The sequence below is a fragment of the Indicator indicator genome, chromosome 23 (assembly GCF_027791375.1).
Source record: "Indicator indicator isolate 239-I01 chromosome 23, UM_Iind_1.1, whole genome shotgun sequence".
Lineage (NCBI taxonomy): Eukaryota > Metazoa > Chordata > Aves > Piciformes > Indicatoridae > Indicator > Indicator indicator.
This window is the reverse complement of record NC_072032.1, coordinates 7,776,265-7,791,298: the sequence shown is the minus strand read 5'-3', so window position 1 is coordinate 7,791,298 and position 15,034 is coordinate 7,776,265.

Genomic DNA, 15,034 nt, shown 5'->3' with positions numbered 1-15,034 from the left:
CCCACCCCTTTTTTGTCATGCCTGAGGACCCAGCCACCAACCTCCAAGCCCTTCATCTTCCTCTCAGTGCCCTCAGGAGCATGGTGCTTCCAAGACCCTAATCCTCTGTTGGGTTTGAGGGGCCAGGAGGACGATGAAGAGGGGCTGCTCCTCAGAAAAACAAAACAAAACAAAAAAACATTTAAGCAACCCTCAGCAAAGGGTCCCTGGAGCATTTGTGGCTTGTGGGATGTGCATTAAGCAAAGCATCTGATGTTGTCCCTCAGTCTCCATGTATCTGCTACTGGCAAGGCTCAGGAAAGGCAAAGACTCCCTTGATAACTCCTGGTGTGGATATGGCACTTCTTTGCTCTAGGAGTGCTCAGGCATTGGAACAGGCTGCCCAGGGAGGTGGTGGAGTCACCATCCCTGGAGGTGTTCAAAGCACCTGTAGGTGTGGAACATCAGGACAGGGTTTAGTGGTCATGGAATTGTTGGGTAAAAGGTTGGACGTGGTGATCTTAGAGGTCTTTTCCAACCTTAATGATTGTGTGATAAAAGCTGGCATGAGCATTTCCAGCAACTGATCTTTGGGAAGCAGAGTTCTCAGCACAGCCCCATTCATTATTTCAACCCACTCCACTTGAAGCTCCGATTTCCAAATGAAAATTGAGGGAGGGAAAACACACATTAAAAAGAAAAAAAAAAAAAAAAACAAGGAAAAAGAAATTCAAATAGAGGGATTCCAACAACTGATTTTCACTTGAGCATCTTCTATTCATTTTCCTTCTTTATAATTATGCAAAATAGAGTGCATCTTTTCTTAATTAAATGGGTAATGACTAGTTTGGGAGCCAGCAGAGCAGTGCCTTTGGAGGAAAGATAGTAGTTGGAAGAAGAGGTTATGCACAGAGCCCCCTCAAACAGAGCTTTGTGCCAGGGGCTTTGTTTTGATACCAGAAACATTTCCACTCCAGCAGCCTCTGATGGCAGTCATGTGCAGGATTAGGAACTGACTCCATTCAAATAACAGACAGCTGTTTGGAGTGAAAACTCCTCTCTGTCAATTTGCACTCAAAGAAGGCAGAGGCAAAAAAAAAAAAAAAAAAAAAAAAAAAAAAAAGAAGAATAAAAAAAAAACTCTAAAGACCCTGGGCCTGGGAATCATTGTAGCTTAATCCCTCCTTTGGCAGGAGATAAAACTGGGGCTTTCCAATGCTCTATAATTTCTTGCATTGACCTGGAAAGAGATTTCTCTATTCACTGGGCTGTAAACCTCCTTTTTTATATTTACTACATGATGTACAAGAACTGAATCTCCAGCAGAGAAAACATGCCACGTTGGGCTAGGAGCCTGGGAAGAAACTTCAGTGCAGGTTAAATAACCAAGCGGAGCAGGGACACACAGTAGCTGCTAAAGCCACTTGGGGATTGTTCTTTTAACTTCCAATAGAAGGTTTTCTCCTTCTCTGAAGAGCTGGCTGAGGTTTCCACCAGTGGTTAATGGATTTATGGGTCTCTGCTCTTCCTGATGCCAGATTTCAAATCCAGGAGGAGGGCTTGATTTTTGAGAGCGGGTGCACAGCTCTTACGAGAAGTCAATATCTTCCATGCAGCTCAAGTCCCTGGGATTTCCAGTCATTCATGTTCTCTGATTTCCCAAAACCTGTGGTAGAAAAGCACAGCAGAACCTCTGGCTGTGCTCTACCAAGCACAGCTGCAGACACAGCCCAGGGCTGAGCCATGCACAGGTATTTCTGGTTAGCTTGGTGCTTCCTGCCAGTGCCACCAACAGCCCCTGGCAAAAGGTATTTCTGTTTTTTTTTTTTTTTTTCACAGGAAAAACTGTGCCAAGAGACAATCCTAAATTAGGAACATTAGAAGAAACTTCTTCCCTGAGAGGGTTCACAAAGACTGCAACAGGCTGCCCGGGGAGGTGGTTGGATCCCCATCCCTGGAGGTGTTTCAAAGAGGCAGAGGCCTTAGTGAACTGGGGCAACATCTTTGGATGAAAATGAGATATAAAGGTGGTGGGAAGACCACTGCTCTCCTGATGTTCTTTTCAGAACATAGTTTTGCCCTGGGCAAATGCGTTTTAATGACTAAGTCAACAAAATCTGCTAATTCATTGCACTTTTCCTTCAGGGCTTTGTCCTACTCAGCTCCACCCAAAAGCCTCCCCTACTATGAATGGAGGAGTTGATCTTCCATGGGATACAGCCCCAAAGAGTCATCAAGAGAGCAGTGCTGATACAAGTCAAGTGCCTTATCTGTTGTGCAAAGAGCTTTTATCTGGTATTGTGGATATTGGTCTCTTCTCCCTAATAACAACTGATAGGACAAGAGGAAATGGCCTCAAGCTGCACAAGGGAAGTTTAAGTTGGAAATTAGAAGAAACTTCTTCCCTGAAAGGATTCTCAAAGTCTGGAACAGGCTGCCCAGGGAGGTGGGTGAATCCCCATCCTTGCAGAAACATCTTTCTGTCAACATGATGCAAAGAGAAAGAGTGGGAAAGAAGGGGATGGAGAAACAATCTGCATAGTTTTCCCTGCTTTGTGTGGACTGGAAGCTTCCCTCCCTGTGTCCCAGCAGACAGCCCTCAGATCACTTGGAAATTGTGCCCACTTCATTCTTGTTTGCCATGGCCAGTGCCAGGGCACTCAGCAGCCCACAGGAAGGAAGGACTTGTTCTCAAAATGAAAAAAAAAAAAAGGAGAAGCCAAAACCCCCTCTGAAGCTTGAGGTCAAGGAGCGGTGGATCCCATTCCAAGCCTTGTGCTCATGCTGGGTGGCCTTGGACAAGTCCCATTGCCCACCCTGCCTGAAAGAGCAGGATGGAGTGTGGCGAGGGGGTCGGTGTGATAGCAGAAGGAACACTGCCCACCAGGAGCTGCCAGCAAAACCCCTGATGGATAAAATGGGCTTTCTACTTCTGCTTCAGTTGCCTGCTGCTCCATCAACATCAGTAGCTTTGGGTACATCTTGGAGGGAGGTCCCAAGAGGGTGAATAACCTGCCAGGATGGTGCTGGGAAGCTACAGACTCAGGTTGGAGCCAGGTGAGGGTTGGTGTATTCTCCCTAGGAACAAGTGACAGGACAAGAGGAAATGTCCTCAGGTTGCACCAGGGGAGGTTTAGGTTGAACATTAGAAGGAAGTTCTTCTCTGAAAGGATTCTCAAAAGCTAGAACAGGCTGCCCAGGGAGGTGGTTGAATCCCCATCCCTGGAGGTGTTTCAAAGAGGCAGAGCTGTGGTGCTGAGGGCCATGGTTTAGCACCAGCCTTGGCAGAGTTAGAGAATGGTTGACTGGATGATCTTTTAGGTCTTTTCCAACCAAAACCATTCCATGACTTTAAGGAAGCTTTGAACATTGACATCATGTTCATTGTTATGTTGCCTTTTTGGTGGTTTTCACTAAGGCAAAGGAATCTTCCAGATCAATGACCAACATCAGTGTTTCCACTGCTGCACTGGGGCAGAGGTGGAGGTGGGTGACCTGCCTTGGGGTTTTTCTCTTCTGTACTTGTGCCAAGTCCTTTGTATGATTCCACTTGCTAAATTCTTGCCCTGGACAGTCTGTATCTGCAAGAAATTATCCCACCAACATTTAACTTTGAGAGGAAGTCCAACCCAGCCAGAGGAGAAGTGAAGCCCACCCTTGATTTACGTTGGCTTTATGAATTGAACTGAGAGGTTGCTGTCTTTAAAGAACTGTTTATTTGCAGGGAACTTTTCTAATCTATAGAGTGGAGATCAAAGCCTTACTACAGACTCTTTGAAACCACGAGACACAACAGAACTCACCCTTCTGTTAGATTTTGGAACATCAGCTTGGAACAACTTGAAGGAGCAATATTTTTGCAGTCTTTCATCCCCCATGACAGTGGCAGCCACGGAGTTCTCAATGCTGTGAAGGAGTGTGTCAGTGTGAGCTGAAATTCCCCCCACACCAACAATAACCAGGCTAGCTCAGTCTGGAAGCAAATAAAAGCTGTATTTACAAGCAAAATCTACAATCTATGAAGAAATGCAACGAATATGTACAAATATACAAAATTCACAGCATTTACAAATGTATACAATCAACAGAAAAGCACAACCAAGCTCCCTTTGCTTCCCCCCAAAGGGGACCTATCCCAAGGGACCTCTCTCCCAGGGGCCTCCTCCCCCAGACTCCCCTGGCAAAAAGCAGAGTTAGTTAAAAGCAAAGAGGCTGTTAACTTAGCTCACCAAGGTCAGTGTGTTATCTTCAGCCAGAAGAGAAGAAGAAGCAGCAGTAGCCAGCCCAGCAAGGAAGTGAACTCCCCACTCCCACTGCAGACTGCCCCAACTTTGTTTTGAGTAGTGGTTCTTAAACATTTCTATCTATCCACTGGAAGTGTTTAGAACAATCATTATTTTGCTTTCTTACACCCAATAGTGACTTATTTGCACTCTTTCGCTTTCTCTGCTTGAACTTTGAGAAGAAAAATTAAAGAGACAGTTTCAAACCATCACAAGGAGATATTGTGTGCATAGCCTTGAGTTACAAGGGGTTGTACACCCACCTGGAGCAGGAAGACATGGATCCTGCAACTGTTAACTCCCCACATCAGGCTGCTCTTGGAGCTAACCTCACCTTGCTCCCACACACCTGTGTCTCTCTCTCTCACATCCAGAAATGAAAGCCCAGAACAATACAGTTTTGTACATAATGAAGCTGCCAATGTGCACACAGCTCAAGCAGTGTGGGCTTCTGAGCCATCAGACTCCACAGGGAATGATCATAGAATCATGGAACAATTTCAGCTGGAGAATCCCTCTAAGATCCTTGAGTCCAGTCATCAACCACCATGGCCATTAAACAATGTCCCAAAGTATAGCAACGAGTTAAAAAACAAATTAAAGCAAAATAAGTTCAGATAAACTCACTCCAGAGGGACTACACAGGCTACACGGACTGTCCTGATGTGGATGAAGTACATGGCAAAGGGATTCACAGCTCCTGGAGTCTTAGAGGGCATGAAAGGAAAGCAGGTACCCAGCCTACCTGAATGCTTTTATACATCCTGTCCATAGAATGATAGAATCACAGAATTGTCTGGGTTGGAAAAGTCTTCTAAGCTCATTGAGTCCAACCATCAACCCAACACCACCACGGACATTAAACCATGTCCTCAAGTGCCATGTCCACACATTTCTTGAACACCTCCAGGGATGGGGACTCCACCACCTCCCTGAGAAGCCTGTTCCATTGCCTGACCACTCTTAGAGCAAAGAAGTGCCATATCCACTCCAGGAGACATGCTGAAAGAGAAGAACTCAAGCATAGACCAAAATCTAGTGTCAGCTGTCTGAAACTGACATGAACCCCTGAGCATTGGCTGGAATGACTTAGCTATTTCCTACATTTATCTGTGGACTTCTTGCTTTTTTTCAGTAGGGAAAGGATTTTTTTTACAATGGCTTGGAGTGATAGGATGACAGGGAATGGATTGAAGAGGGGAGATTTAGACTGGAGATGAGGAAGAAATTCTTTCCAGTGAGGGTGGTGAGACACTGGAACAGGCTGCCCAGGGAGGTTGTGGATGCCCCCTCCCTGGAGGTGTTCAAGGCCAGGTTGGATGAGGCCTTGAGCAAGCTGGGATAGTAGGAGGTGTCCCTGCCCATGGCAGGGAGGTTGGAACTAAATGATCTTTAAGGTCTCTTCCAACTAAATGATCTTTAAGGTCTCTTCCAACCCAAACCATTCTATGAAACTATGAATGTTGCTGATATATTGATATTTATTTATTTTCCTTTCTTCACCTTTCTTTGTCATTTAACAAGCACATTGAGAACAAGAGGGAAAAGATAAAAAGCAAAAAAAAAAAAAAAAAAAAAAAAAAAGAACAAACCCCCCCAAAACCCAAACAAACCCCACAAACTAATCCCAAAGGAAAATTCATTTTATTCTTATCAACAACTCAACACAATCTTAGATCTGAGACCCCAAGCAAACTTTTGTTGCTTTCCTCACTCAGTTAATAATCTACACTTCCTAAATAATAAGATATTCTGTAGTCCTCCTTCTGAGTATATATTTATATGAGCAGCTAAGTATACTTTTCATGGGCAATTAAGACATTATTAGCTCCTGGCTATTCACAAACATCTCAGGAGGGGGTGTGGAGGGAGGAGGAATTGTAAAGTCAGGAGGATAATAATAGCCAAAGACCCTTTCCTCTTCTTGTGATATTGATTTTCAGAATATAAACAGAGACAGGGGATGCTGGATCTTGGTAATATACCCATTTAAAATGCCAGTTGTTGAGTAAATAGACCTCTGTGGGGATATGTTTGTTTGAAAAGTCCTTTGGGATTAGAGAATATTAGCTCAGCATTCAGCCCGAGACCTATTTTGTGAGGTGTCTTTGTTACTTTGTCAGCTTTCTAAAGCCCTTTATGATAGGTCTCAGCCCTGCTGATATTTATTCAAGTAAAGCTCAGAATAAGAGTTAAGATGCAGCTGTTCCAACATTGTGGCCATCTTTGGGTCTCAGTGTGTTTCAGCTCAGCCCTGAAGTGCAGGACAGCTCAGAGCAGCCTGACAAAGTGTTCACACTTCAGTGTGCCACTTAGCCATTTTCCACAGTCAATGCCTTCTATTAATTCATTCTGGCCCTGTATCATCTCACTCAGACACATGGACTAGGACATTATTTACTTCCCACCAGCTCACACACCAGGTTAATCCTGGCGCTTTTTGCAGCCCTGCACCCTGCCCCGAGGAGCTGAGGGTTTGCATCTTTGTGATTGCCAGACAAACCAAATGAAGTCATCTTCCACCAAACAGGGCATCCTCTAGCTCCTTCACTCCCAACTTCATCACATAGGAAGAGCACTCCCAGGCTAGGCTGAGCATCCCTCCTTTGCTATCAAACCCAGTTAGTGAAGCCACATTCATTAAGAGTAATCAATAAAAGGCAGCTCTAGGTTTTTGCTGTGTCTCCCATTAATTGTGGGACTCTGCCATGGGCAGGGACATCTCCCACCAGACCAGGTGGCTCAAGAACACATTCAACCTGGCCTTGAACACCTCCAGAAAGGGGGCATCCACAACCTCCCTGGGCAACCTGTTCCAGTGTCTCCCCACCCTCACTGTCAAGAATTGTTCTGCCATAACAAGCCCTTGTAAATAGTCCCTCCCCAATTTTCTTGTAGCCCCCTTCAGGTTCTGGAAGGCTGCTCTAAGGTCTCCCTGGAGCCTTTTCTCCTCCAGGTTGGACAGACTGGGGAGATGCTGCTGCAGAAATAAGCAAACCAGACATGGCTCTTAACTTCTGGGACTTGGTGTGGGACTTTATGTTCCCAGAGTGTGACAACCTGTAGGTGTTCAAAAAGGGCTGTATCCTCCCTGGGAAAATACTTTGAGCACGTGAAAAATACAGGGTTAAGCCTGAGTGAATGATACTTAACTGGGGAGCAATGGGTACATTCAGGTGGTAATTAATTTAATCCTCAAAATGGGATGTACAATATCACAGAATCAATAAGACCTCAAGGATCATCAAAGTCCAACCTATGCTAGATTAGATCAAAACTAGCTATCTAACCTAAGATATATGAGAAGGATCTCAATTTAAGCATCCAAATAACTTTAAAACTGATTTTCCTGCATCCCACCTGGGTGTCAGGAGGCTCATGATATTCCCCCCTGGAATATCATGAGCCTCCATATCCATTCTCATGGATATGTTCAGTAAATGAGCACTTGGAAAGTGTTTTGAACTCCCTGTGCAGAAGAAACTCCCTTCCCTAAGTGTTATCATGAACATCCAGTCTCCTGCCCTGCATTTGGGGAGTGTGGTGTTTCCTTTCAACCCAGCAAAGCCACAGCTGCAGTTGTTTGTTTCCACAGGTGGACTGGAGGTAGATGTGGGCTTAATTACTGAACCTGACCATGAGAAATCATGGACCTTGATTCCAAAGGCAAGATCTTCCACAAACACAGGGCTTGCTCAGGGAAGGTGTTCCTCTGAGCAGAACACAGATGGATTGTAGGAGCAGACAGAGACCCACTGTTAGCAAAGCTGAAGAGAAAAAGCTGGGCAGAATCCAGAGCTTAACTCAGGTAAATAAAATGGTACATTTCTATGAAAAGCTTCATGAATAAGCAAAGGCTTTGAAAATAAACCTTTTCTGGAATTTGCAGTGTACAATATTCTTTTCCAGGAACGATACTCTAAGACAGGAGCATTCCAGCTTTGGTATTTTCTCATCAAGTAACTGGACAGAGCTGCAACCCAAAGTGGGCTGGAGCTGGAATGCTTGTCTGCTCTGAGTGCTAGTTAAACATGCATTAGGGGTCCTCTCCTTAACCCAAGGGGGATTTTCAAGTTTTCTTAAAACTCAGGTATCAATTCCCAGCTGGTTCCTGCAGCTCCCCTTGTAGGCATGGCAAGAGGCAGAAGGTGTTCTACATGGGAGGAACCTGTCTTTGGGCAGCTCATCTCTTCCCTTTGGCAACACAGAGAGCCCAACCCCAACTGCCTGCTCAGTTTCCAGGCAGCAAAACTTTGGGAATTCCACCCAGACTGTATTTTTCCCAGCTCTGGGGCCAAGGCTCTGCTCCTTCAGTCAAGAAAAACATATGTAAGCAGTTGTTCAACATGAGCACATACCTGAAACTTGGTGGAGATTAGGTGAATGAGGAATGTGTTGCTTAAATGCGTAGTGCATTAAGAAAAGTGTGGGCAGCAAGTCAAGGGAGGTTCTCCTCCCCCTCTACTCTGCCCTGGTGAGGCCACAGCTGCAGTATTGTGTCCAGCTCTGGGCTCCCCAGTTCAAGAAGGACAGGGATGTGCTAGAAAGTGTCCAACAGAAGCTATGAGGATGATAAAGGGACCAGAACATCTGTGTGAAGAGGAAAGGCTGAGAGACTTGGAGATGTTCAGTCTGGAGAAGAACAGAAGAGGCATTCTTCATCCTGGAGAAGGGAGACCTTGAAGCAGCATTTCAGGACCTGAAGGAGACCCACATGAAGGCTGAGGAGGGACTGTTTAGAAGGGCCTGTGGTGACCGGATGAGGGGCAATGGTTTGAAACTGGAGCAGGGTAGATTTAGCTTGGACACCAGGAGGAAGTTCTTCACAATGAGGGTGGTGAAACACTGGAACAGGCTGCCCAGAGATGTGGTTGAGGCCCCATCCCTGGAGACATTCATGGTCAAACTTGATGGGTTCCTGAGATACCTGATCTATTGGAGATGTCCTTACTGACTGCAGGGGTGTTAGACAAGATGACCTTTGAGGGTCTCTTTAACCTGATGCATTCTGTGATTCTTTGCTATGGTCACTTCAAGCAGGCAGAAATTCACTGAGCTGTGCTGTCCTCTTTGCTTACAACTGTGTGAACACATTGCCAGGAGCATTTCACTTCTGCACCTTATTTCAGGAGCCTTCCAGCACCTTTTCTCTTGCACTGTATCCAGTTGTTATTAAAAGTCCTTGGGCTGGAGCTGAACCCATATAGCTTGATCAGGTCAGATCAATAAATTCTAAAGCTGGTTTCTGACAGCTGGGGACGCATGTGGGACATGTTCCTTCTTGAAGGAATCAATAGGAAGTACCCCAGACACACAGCTGGAGAGCATGTGGCCACTGGAATTAAATGGAGCTGAAGCTCTGCACCCAGAACCAAACACTCAGCCCTTTAGTAGTGGGAGGATGTTAAAAGACCTTGGTGATGACACTCCTGCAACCTAATGTCTCCGTTGATGATATCAACTTATCTCAACCACCTGTTGAAGTTGGGTGGTTTTATTACCTCAGTGCTTGCTTGAATTTAATAACAGATGAAGGAAAAAATAAATGCCCATTTTCTCCATGGTGAAGGCTCTGTTTTCAATTGGTATCTTGTTTCATTCATGTTCCTGGTGATTAAATGCTGTCCTACCCCCACCCCTGACGCCTACCCCACGCTGGCAAAATTTGAACTAATATACAGCCCACAAAAACTGGGGAGAAAGGTTTCTGATTTGTAGTCAAATCTTATTGAACCTGGTAAAAAAACCCACAACAACAACAAAACAAAACAAAGCAAAACAAAACCCCAAACAAACAAACAAAAACTAACAACGAGCAAACCAAACCAAACCAAACCAAAAACCCACCTCATGGAAGGATTCAGGAAACCTCTTAAGCATGATCAAACATCCATTCTTACAGAATGGTAGGGGTTAGAAGGGACCCCTGGAAAGCATTAACCCAAACCTCCCTGCCAAGGAAGGTTCACCTAAAGAAGGTCACACAGCAACATGTCCAGGTGGGTTTGGAATGTCTTCAGACATGGAGATTCCACTACCTCTCTGGGCAGCCTGCTCCAGTGCTCCATCACCCTTAAGTTAAAGAAGCTCCTCCTCATGTTTAGGTGGAATTTAGGGATTAGATGTTTAGATGGGACCTAGGGGATCCTGCTCCAGCAGGGGGGTTGGATTAGATGAGCTTTCCAGGTTCCTCCCAGCCCTTTAAACTCTGTGATTCTGTGCTTCTCTCTCTGGTTCTGTTGGGAGCAGGTATGTGACAGAAGGACCATGTTCAAGCATCACAGTTGTGTGCTAGCAGGTGCAGCCAAATTTCACCCTGTGTCTTCTTAGCACAGTCTCCCAATGCAGGTAATTGCTCTGAGAAGTATTTCTGTGTCCTCCAACTGCCTTTCTCCTGCTGTTCAAAATTAGTGGCATGGAGAGAAAGAATAACTGCAACAAGCTGAAGATTTTCTAAGTCCCTCTGAGCAAATGTTCTGAAGCTGTGTTTAGTGGCAGTTTCATTCCATCCATACAGAGCTGAGCAAGCCAGACCCTGCTCAGATGCTTACAGCGTGGTTGCCCTTTGCTATTTAGTGTTGGGAACAACTTTTCTTTGGTCCAAGAACATAATTTATTGCAACTGATGTGCTTTGGAATAGGAGTGAAATTCCATCAGACTTCAAATGGAGTCTAATTATGTTCCAAATAGGTGGCAGGAGTGTTCCCCACTTCAGCACTACAGCTAAAGGGATGAGATGGATTTAATTTTAGTCCAAGTGTGGATGGTTTGGAGTGTTTTTATTATTTTATTTTGCAGCTATTTCTGAAAAAAAAAAAAAAGGAGAGAAAAATTCATAACAGCAAACACATCTGTGCTACATACTTTCCCTGTGTGGCACTGCAACAGCTTCAGCCCATGAAAATTAATGAACTGCAACAATATGGTTGGAATTTAAATGCAGAGTTGGTGCTGGAATCAGGAAAGGAATAGCATTCCCTGATTGGGGAAATGTGTTGATCACTTTTTCTGTCTTATAGAATCATGGAATTGTTTGAGTTGGGAAAAACCTCTGAGGTCATCAAGCCCAACCATCAACCCAACACCACCATGGCTACTAACCTATGTCCCCAAGTGCCATGGCCACATATTTGTTGAACACCTCCAGGGATGGGGACTCCACCATCTCCCTGGGCAGCCTCTTCCAATCCCTGACCACTCTTGCAGCAAAGACATTTTTCCTAACCTCCAACTTAAACCTCCCCTGGACCAATTTCAGGCCATTTCTATCACCTGATACTAAGGAGAAGAGACCAATCCTCACCTCACTCCAGCCTCCTTTCAGGTTTGGTGGGCTCCTATGAGATCAGTTTGCTCAAGGTCCCATCCAACCTGCCTTTGAACACCTCAAGCCTTGGAGCCTCCATGACGAGAAGCTCAACATGAGCTGTCAGTGTGCACTTGCAGCCCAGAAAGCCAACCAGATCCAGCAGGTCAAGGGAGGTGATTCTCCCCCTCTACTCAGCTCTGGTGAGACCCCATCTGGAGTACTGCATCCAGGTCTGGAGCCTCTATTACAAGAGGGATATGGACATGCTGGAAGGTGTCCAGAGAAGGGCCACCAGGATGAGCAGACGGCTGGAGCACCTCTCCTATAAGGACAGACTGAAAGAGTTGGGGCTGTTCAGTCTGGAGAAGAGAAGGCTCCGAGGTGACCTTCTTGTGGCCTTTCAATATCTGAAGGGGGCTACAAGAAAGCTGGGGAGGGACTTTTTAGGATATAAGGGAGTGATAGGACTGGGGGGAATGGAATAAAGCTGGAAGTGGGGAGATTCAGGCTGAACGTGAGGAAGAAGTTCTTCCCCATGAGAGTGGTGAGAGCCTGGAATGGGTTGTCCAGGGAGGTGGTTGAGGCCCCATCCCTGGAGGTGTTTGCAGCCAGGCTGGATGAGGCTCTGGCCAGCCTGGTCTAGTGTGAGGTGTCCCTGCCCATGGCAGGGGGATTGGAACTGGCTGATCCTTGTGGTCCCTTCCAACCCTGACTGATTCTATGATTCTTATTGCAACCTGTTCCAGTTCCTCCCCACCCTTGAGGTGAAGAATTTCCTCTTCATGTCTCATCTCAATCCAGCTTCTTGCAGTCTGAAGCCATCAGACCTCATCCTGCCACTCCATGCCTTTGTACAAAGTCTTTCTCCAGCTCTCTTGCACTCCCCTTCAAATCCTGGAAGGCTGCTCTCAGGTCTCCCTGGAGCCTTCTTTTCTCCAGGCTGAACATCCCAGACTCTCTCAGCCTGGCCTCGTAGGAGGTGCACGTATTGCATTGATTTTCCACTTCATTGAGTCAAATGAGTGACTACACCAAATACAATTTATCCTGCAGAATCTGGAACATACTGAGCTGTGTCATCAGAAGGGATTTTTAAGAAAATGAAAACTTTACCATAGCTATTAAAAAATGTAGCAAGAGAGCCAAGAAACTTACGAGGTGGTGAAATAATTGGTCATAATTCAGTTTTATGAGAAGACAATAGAGTGAAGACAGAGCCAGACTCTTCCTAGAGGTGCACAGCAGGCAAGAGGCCATGGAGACAACTCAGAGGAGAAAAAAGTCAGGGTAGGTATTAGGACAAAAAATTCCTAATGAGGGTAGTCTGACTTTGGAGCAATTTGCCCAGAGAGATTATGCAATATCCATCCTTGGGGATATTCAAAGCTCAGCTGGAACAGATTCTGAGGAACCTGATCTAAGTTGGCTTTTTTTGAGCAAGTGGCCAGACCATTTGATTTTCAAATCTCTACCCACACACATGTTCTGCTTCCATGACTCTCCAATAAGATTCACATATCTTGCAGGAGTAAAAGAGCTTTGTTGTATTCTCACTTCTTAGGTTTCTCCAACAGGGATGGGAAAGCCACAGGAATTCTCTATTGTAGTTTTTCTACCTAAAAAGTGGGAACTAAAACATTCACCTCATGGCAGTGGTGGTTGTGTAGTGGGCTCCATCATCATCTGCCAAGTGCTTCAGCTCCTTAGAGGGCTGAAATCATCCATGTGTTTAAACACACAATGAACAGTCTTGAAATGGTGAAGAACAGCTCTGGAACTTGTGTTTTGAAATAATTCTAAGACACTGGCAATTGGGTTGTAATTCCTGAAAACCTCCTTTCTCTCCACAGCTCCCTGAAAGGAGGTTGGAGTCAAGTGGGGGTTGGTCTCTTCTCCCTAGCATCAAGTGATGGAATGAGAAGAAATAGCCTGAAATTGCACCAGGGGAGGGTAGGTTGGAGATTGGGGAAAATTTCTTTGCTGCAAGAGCGGTCAGGGATTGGAAGAGGCTGCCCAGGGAGGTGGTGGAGTCCCCATCCCTGGAGGTGTTCAAGAAATGTGTGGCCATGGCACTTGGGGACATGGTTTAATGGCCATGGTGGTGTTGGGTTGATGGTTGGGCTTGATGACCTCAGAGGTCTTTTCCAACTCAAACAATTCCATGACTCTATGATTCCATGATTCTATGAAAAAGTGCTGGTCAGTATTTCCTGGAGAGCTGGGACCAGCACCGGGCAGCCTGAGACTTTTCTGTGAAGTTTGTCTTACCCAGGAGAGGTGATTTTGATGCCTTCACCAGCCCCATGACAACAAGCCTACTTGAAACCTGCTCTGAACAGTTTCAGGTGCCAAAGGAAGTCAACTCCCCTCCTTAGAGAAGTAATGGGGTTCCCATCATTTGTAGCACATACCTGGCCTCTAAGTTTGTTTTGTTTCTGGCCCTTGACTGAAGAGGCACTTTGAAATCTGAACTTTGGTGGGTGAGCAGCAACGAATCCCAGCTGGGCAGGAGAGTGAAGACTGGCTTCACTTACACACAGCTACCCTGGCTCACTTCTACAGGGCAGGTATTTAGAATCATAGAAGCATAGAACCAGTCAGGGTTGGAAGGGACCACAAGGATCATCCAGTTCCAACCCCTCTGCCATGGGCAGGGACACCTCACACTACATCAGGCTGGCCAGAGCCTCATCCAGCCTGGCTGCAAACACCTCCAGGGATGGGACCTCAACCACCTCCCTGGACAACCCATTCCAGGCTCTCACCACTCTCATGGGGAAGAACTTCTTCCTCACATCCAGCCTGAATCTCCCCACTTCCAGCTTTATTCCTTTCTCCCCAGTCCTGTCACTACCTGATATCCTAAAAAGTCCCTCCCCAGCTTTCTTGTAGCCCCCTTCAGATATTGGAAGGCCACAAGAAGGTCACCTCAGAGCCTTCTCTTCTCCAGACTGAACAGCCCCAACTCTTTCAGTCTGTCCTCACAGGAGAGGAGCTCCAGCCCTCTGATCATCCTGGTGGCTCTTCTCTGGACACCTTCCAGCATGTCCAGATCCCTCTTGCCAGGCTTAAGTCTACCTCTCTCCAGGAGAGAAACTGAGAGTACTTGAGAACTACTTAGAGCCTTAAAATAGGACTTAAGTGGGACTTAAGGGCTGTTAAATCATCCCAGCCATCTGTAGGGATGGGAATGCCACCTACAAAGTGCAACATCACCCAGACAAAGACCTGTTCATGGGAGAGCTCACAGATAATGAATAACAAGAGGTTTAAATGGAGCCAAAACATCTAACTGAGCAGGGTAGGATAGAGATGTTCAATGTTCTGCTGGAGCTCTGCATCCAGACCATTATGAAAGTGCAGCTGTGTGTGGAGGGGTGCCTGTGTGTATCCAGAAAGAAGAAAACCCTTCTAACACCCATCCCCACACTGAGTCATTCTTGTGATTTTCTTAGCATGCTC